This window comes from Macrobrachium rosenbergii, chromosome 33 (assembly GCF_040412425.1).
Source record: "Macrobrachium rosenbergii isolate ZJJX-2024 chromosome 33, ASM4041242v1, whole genome shotgun sequence".
Taxonomy (NCBI): Eukaryota; Metazoa; Arthropoda; class Malacostraca; order Decapoda; family Palaemonidae; genus Macrobrachium; species Macrobrachium rosenbergii.
This window is the reverse complement of record NC_089773.1, coordinates 10,771,726-10,777,605: the sequence shown is the minus strand read 5'-3', so window position 1 is coordinate 10,777,605 and position 5,880 is coordinate 10,771,726. Positions and strand designations below refer to the sequence as shown.

The window sequence follows — 5,880 nt, the reverse complement described above, 5'->3', positions numbered from 1 at the left end:
ATGAAATTTTAGCCACGGACCGGTGGTGGCATAGCCTATATCGTTGCCAGAAGCACGATTAATCTAAATAAAAAAAACTCGTTGAGGTTGAAGGGCTGTAATTTTGTATTGATTATTGGAGGTGGATGATTATGGCCCTAACTTTAACCTGAGGGCGGACAGAAAAAGTGCGGACTGATAATCAAATAAAAACTACTAAGTGTCATTTTTAGAGAGGGCTATGTTAACGCCTCTGGGTAATTCAGTTTTAAGTCTATACACGTGAGAACTTTCCATATACAAAAAGCCTTTTGAAACTAAACCTTTAGGATAGAGAGTTCAAGCATAGCAAATAATTAACTGGTTTTAATTCTCCATACACAAAAAGCCTTTTGAAACAAAAGCTTTAGGATGGAGGGTTCAAGCAAAGCAAATGATTTTCAGGTTCTCCTTTATAAAATTGGACTTTACTAAATAGAATCTTTCCTTGAAGTTCTCGATGCAAAAGCAGAAAGCCCTAGTATAAACCAGGCCTTCGTCAGGAAAGTGAATTTTCGTTAAATAACCTTCCATTAGGCCTAAATTGCTGGTTTAGATTTCCCTTTAGTTGTGACTTCCACCCCTGGAAATTCACTACCCCACTGCAACTGTTGAATGACAGCGTTTGCAAACAGCTTCGTTGTTGTGGCGTGTCTTTGCCCCAACGTGACATTTCTCTAAAAAGAAGTTCATATATTTTCAGTATTTCATCAGGTGAGCTCTCGTTTATTACCTGGCTTCGACAGCCCGTTCCAGGAATTAAAGAATAATGGAGGTAAAATTTCAAAATTAATTTTTCATGATTGAATCTCGTTTGCTTCCTCTTACTTCTTCCTGATGAACAATATATTCTTCGGAAGCTTAAAGAATTTCAAGTCAGTGGCTCCCTTTAGGGCTTGTTCCATATGAATAGGGTTCATCTTCTGAATAATAATAATAATAATAATAATAATAATAATAATAATAATAATAATAATAATAATAATAATAATAATAATGTCAGTACCTTGGGTGGTACAGGTTTCCAAATTTGTTTTGGAGAATTTATAAAGTTCTGCCTGTTAAGTTTGTCTCTCAATACTTAAAAATGTTGTTTAAAGACCGTAAAATCTTTTCTCCTGCCTGAATGATCTGAAATATTGTTGGCCACAATCGTCCGTGTTTGCAACTCTGCTCTTATGTTCGAGTTCTTTTGTTTCTTTGCCTCCCTCCGCCATAGGAGTGAATCTAAAGTCCCGCCCAGCCTTTAGTAAAATGTCACAAGCATGTCACAAACATATCGGCAACTGTCGCATACATATCACAAACAAGTTGAAAACAAATCAGTCTGAAGTGGAGATCCAACTCTGACTAACAGCACGTTCCCACTTGAGTAAAACATGTCACAAACTTGTTGGCAACTTTTGGATGCATGTCACAAACAAGTTGAAAACAAATCAAATCTTCAGTGGCGATCCAACTCTCACTAACGGTTCATTCCCACTTGAGTTAAACATGTCACAAACATGTCGGCAATTGTTGCATACATATCACAAACAAGTTGTAAACAAGTCAACGATTTTAAGTGCAGGTCGAACTTTGGCAAGGTCTGGATATTTGCGTGAACCACTGGTTAAAATTGCTGACAAGTCGTCGTTGACTTGTATTCAACCTGTTTGCCATACGTATGCGATAAGTTGTATGAGTGACGTCACCTCTGTTGTATTATATATATATATATATATATATATATATATATATATATATATATATATATATATATATATATATATATATATATATAAATTTCTCAACGCATCTATCACACGTTAATTCAGTTTATCAATACAGCGTCCTATAAATATAAAAAAATGACCAGCAATAAATTCTGAATATTGACGTGCCATGCCCAGCCTCAAATCATCGTACCTGAACCTGGGAAAAACAATTCTAAATAACCTTCACATACTCCGTTCCAGGCAGACATAATGATGGATTACCTCTCTAAAAACTAGAGAGAAATGTTCTTTGGTGGTCCAGCCTTGTGGGGGGGGGGAGGGTTGGAATCGAACGTGAATTATATAAATATGTTGTAACTATCAGAATTTTTGGTGGCTGGCCCACCTCGCTGGCTAGATGGTTCGTGAATGTTATTCGGGTATTTCCGTTTTGGCGTTAAAATATTTTGCTTATCTGTTCGTGTGGAATTTTGGTGTGGTGTTCCTAGGTTATTTATCTCTCTCTCTCTCTCTCTCTCTCTCTCTCTCTCTCTCTCTCTCTCTATATATATATATATATATATATATATATATATATATATATATATATATATATATATATATATATATGTATAAAGTCCATGTTCTCTATGCCTATAAAGATAAACTATCAATATACATCTTAATGATCGGAAACGTCATATTTCCAAGGTTTGTTTGTGGGACAGACTTATGTATATATATATATATTCATATATATATATATATATATATATATATATATATATATATATATATATATATATATATTGTTGAAAGTTGTTAAGAAGAACCGTTTAAAATTATAGAAATGTAAAGATACGATAATGCAGTGAAAGGAACTGTCATATTATTATGAGGTGGATTGATCTTGTGGAGAAAATGGAAGACGATAGGCCCGTGAAGCGTGTGCGTTGTATTCCACTGTTTTGGGAAGGAGGAGGTACGTACAGCAGATGGAATGCAAGAGGTGTTAGAAGGGAAGGACTCCAACCCACATGTTCCCCAGACTGGGAAAATTCCAGAATTAATTAAACGTATCCTGAAAGATGACAGATTGACGTTAAGGGCTCTTACGGTTGACAGTCTGTGTGTGTGTGTGTGTGTGTGTGTGTGTGTATGTGTGTGTGTGTGTGTGTGTGTGTGTGGTATCAGTACAACATCCCTAATATACATTTTTTTATCTTTTCCTCCGTCAATTTCTCTTCATTTTTTCTCTGACATCACAGAGTTTCTCTCTCTCTCTCTCTCTCTCTCTCTCTCTCTCTCTCTCTCTCACACACACACACACTTTTGATTTCATTCAACTTTTGCTGTCAGGAAGCAATCAGGCCTGTCATCAGCAACCCTTCTTTTCCATAAGATTACGCACGTGTGCGGAAATGGCGAATGAAGTGAGCAATAAAATAAAATTAAAAAGAAAGAAAAAATACCATCCCCATTTGGAATGGTGGGGAGAAGCATTATAATGATAATAAGCCGTAAATCTTTGACAAACTAACCCCCATTCAGAGTTTACTTTCGTAGTACTAGCTGCCTCTCATAGGGCCATCAGATTTGGCTTTTATATAAGCTACCAGCCCCAAATGTCATGCTTACCTGCTCAGGATATAGGTCAGTGATGCAGTTGATTTAAGGTGGTTTGACGCACTGCTGGTGAGCTTTCACTGAAGGTATATGAAGCAGGTGATAGCGTGGAAGCTTTCACAGGTTCGAAGTCTACCAGCTTCTAAAAGATGAACATTTTTTTTTATCATGAGAAACTGCTGAAGTTTGGTTGAAATGAACTGCACTGCAAAAATTCTGACATTGGCAATTGTTACTATTCATGTTCGTCTTACTTCTCTAATCTCCTTATTTATTTACGTCTTCCTTTCATTTATTTACGTCTTGCTTTCATAAAGCGAGTATTGAGGCTATGAAACAGGTGTTATGATTTGGAGAGCGTTGATTATATGATTTTTAAATTACTGTATTCCAAGAACATCTGTTTCGGATGCAATATTTTGAACTGACAAACGCTGTCCATTTACCACACGTTATTTATTTGTTTGTCTTTGGTTTGTCAGTCTATCCGGGAAATATTTCAGTTTTTTTTAATGACTTTCAGTTAAATTCTGTAGTGCGGGTGGAGAATTTGGTGATGCTGTAGGCTAAATGAACGTTCGTAATTTGAAATGGATCCATTTTTGTGATAGCTGGAGGGCGAGTTTGTTTGGTGAAAGTTTAGCTTTTTTTTAATTTTGTTTTTACAGTGGCTTCTATTTTATACTAACCATTTTATAACCCATAATCAGACCACGATAGTCAACTGATTATTTGTCAAAGACCGACATCTACTATAGGAAAACGAAACAATAAGAGTTCACGTTTGTACTAAATATGTCAAGAAGACCACTTAGCGTGCACTATGGCAGCACAGTTAGCTGTGTTCGAAAACTAACATTCTACTCAACAATACGCTAATTTCATTTAATAACGCTTCATTCTAGCATGAGATGCGATCAAAACCCTTACGATAACAAAATACACACTAATCTAACTCGCAGTACTTAACATACGATAAAAATACAATAGTTTTAAACACAATAAACAGTAACCGATGTAAACAAACGGCCCGGCAATGTTGCCACTTCGCAGTATCAAGGTCCCATGGTGTAATGGTTAGCACTCTGGACTTTGAATCCAGCGATCCGAGTTCGAGTCTCGGTGGGACCTCTGTTTATTTATAAAGTGTAATTGTTGCGCGTAATTTGATACTGTAATGGTAGGCGTTCTAAGATCTGAAATCGACGCGTTTCTACCTCTAATAGATGTACCCTCGGTCTAGGCATGGTGAGTCTAGGTACAAATTCGATGGTAATAGTGAAGATTGCTCTACTATTCAGATTGAAATATATATATATATATATATATATATATATCTATGTGTGTGTGTGCGTTTGTTTTACCCCACAATAGCTAGCACGAACAACAATAAGTTATATATCATTGGAAAGGCAATTTATCTGTTTTCACGGTTAAAAAAATTATGTAACTAATGGCACGCTTCCTACGTATATTTATATCAAATTGTAGACATTTTTTTCTGGTTTAACTCAGCCTGTCATGTTGCCGTTAACTTAGTTGTTTTGCGTTTTTTAATGTCCTGTTCGGTTTTAAAAACGCCGAAAGTTAGCATCCTAGCACGAGAACTAACTTTACGCAGAGCAGTCGAAAGAAATATTGGAAAACAAGTTTTCAATACGATTTCGTAAAATTTTTCGTCATATTATTACTTAATATTTAAAGGCATACATAACTGGCGTATAACTTGTATTAATCTTTGAATCATTGCAAAGTCAATTAACCGAAGTTTTATGGGGAAAACTTGTTATACATACATATATACTGACAGCAAGGAGTTGAATTTTTTATCGTCTAATTTTCTCGATTTTTCTCCCTGTTATATATGTTATTTTGACCTTTTGAACATAATGCAATAAATAGAAACTATTCAGATTTAAAATGACACAAAAATAATTTATTTCTGGATACAAGTACGAATTGTATAAAGATTTAATTTATATATGATGCGTATGTTTACCTTCTAAAAGATATGTGGTATTTAAAACTTTAGACTTATGTTCGTAATGTCTTCAAACCGGTTAATTCTACTTGAGTATTTGAACAAAACGATAATTACCATTAATGCTATTGGATTATGACTTCAGCCAACTCGCTTATGTTACACAAATAAAAAAATAAAAATTATATGGTTACTGTGTTACGTGGCAAGAGAATAAAAAGTAAGCGAGAAAAAAGGTTACTGTGTCATCTGGAGAGTCTGAATGTCAACGGTAAATGTCGCAGCTTTTTGAAAATCGTCATTAGACCTAAAACGACATTCTCCCAGCGGTCCAGATTAAGAGAGGCAACGCTTGAATAAAGTAGAAAACCGATAAACAAACAATTTACCTTCCTCAGTTACGAAAACGAAGGAAGGAGAATAAAACTGCTAAAAATAAAGTACAGGATATGTTGCGGTAGCTGAGGGCTCGGAAAGTGGGCGGAGTCTAATGAAGAAGAAATGCGTTGGAGACGTTGGTAACCCTTTTGACTCGGAATTTTGTTTTTAATCATGAAC

General features: G+C 35.4%; 1 non-coding gene across 1 annotated transcript; it reads left to right on the top strand.

Annotated features, from left to right (window-relative positions):
• Positions 1–4,400: 4,400 nt before the first annotated feature.
• On the top strand, positions 4,401–4,472 carry TRNAQ-UUG (transfer RNA glutamine (anticodon UUG)). Its single transcript has one exon. It is a non-coding gene; the product is annotated as a tRNA-Gln (tRNA).
• Positions 4,473–5,880: the final 1,408 nt, after the last annotated feature.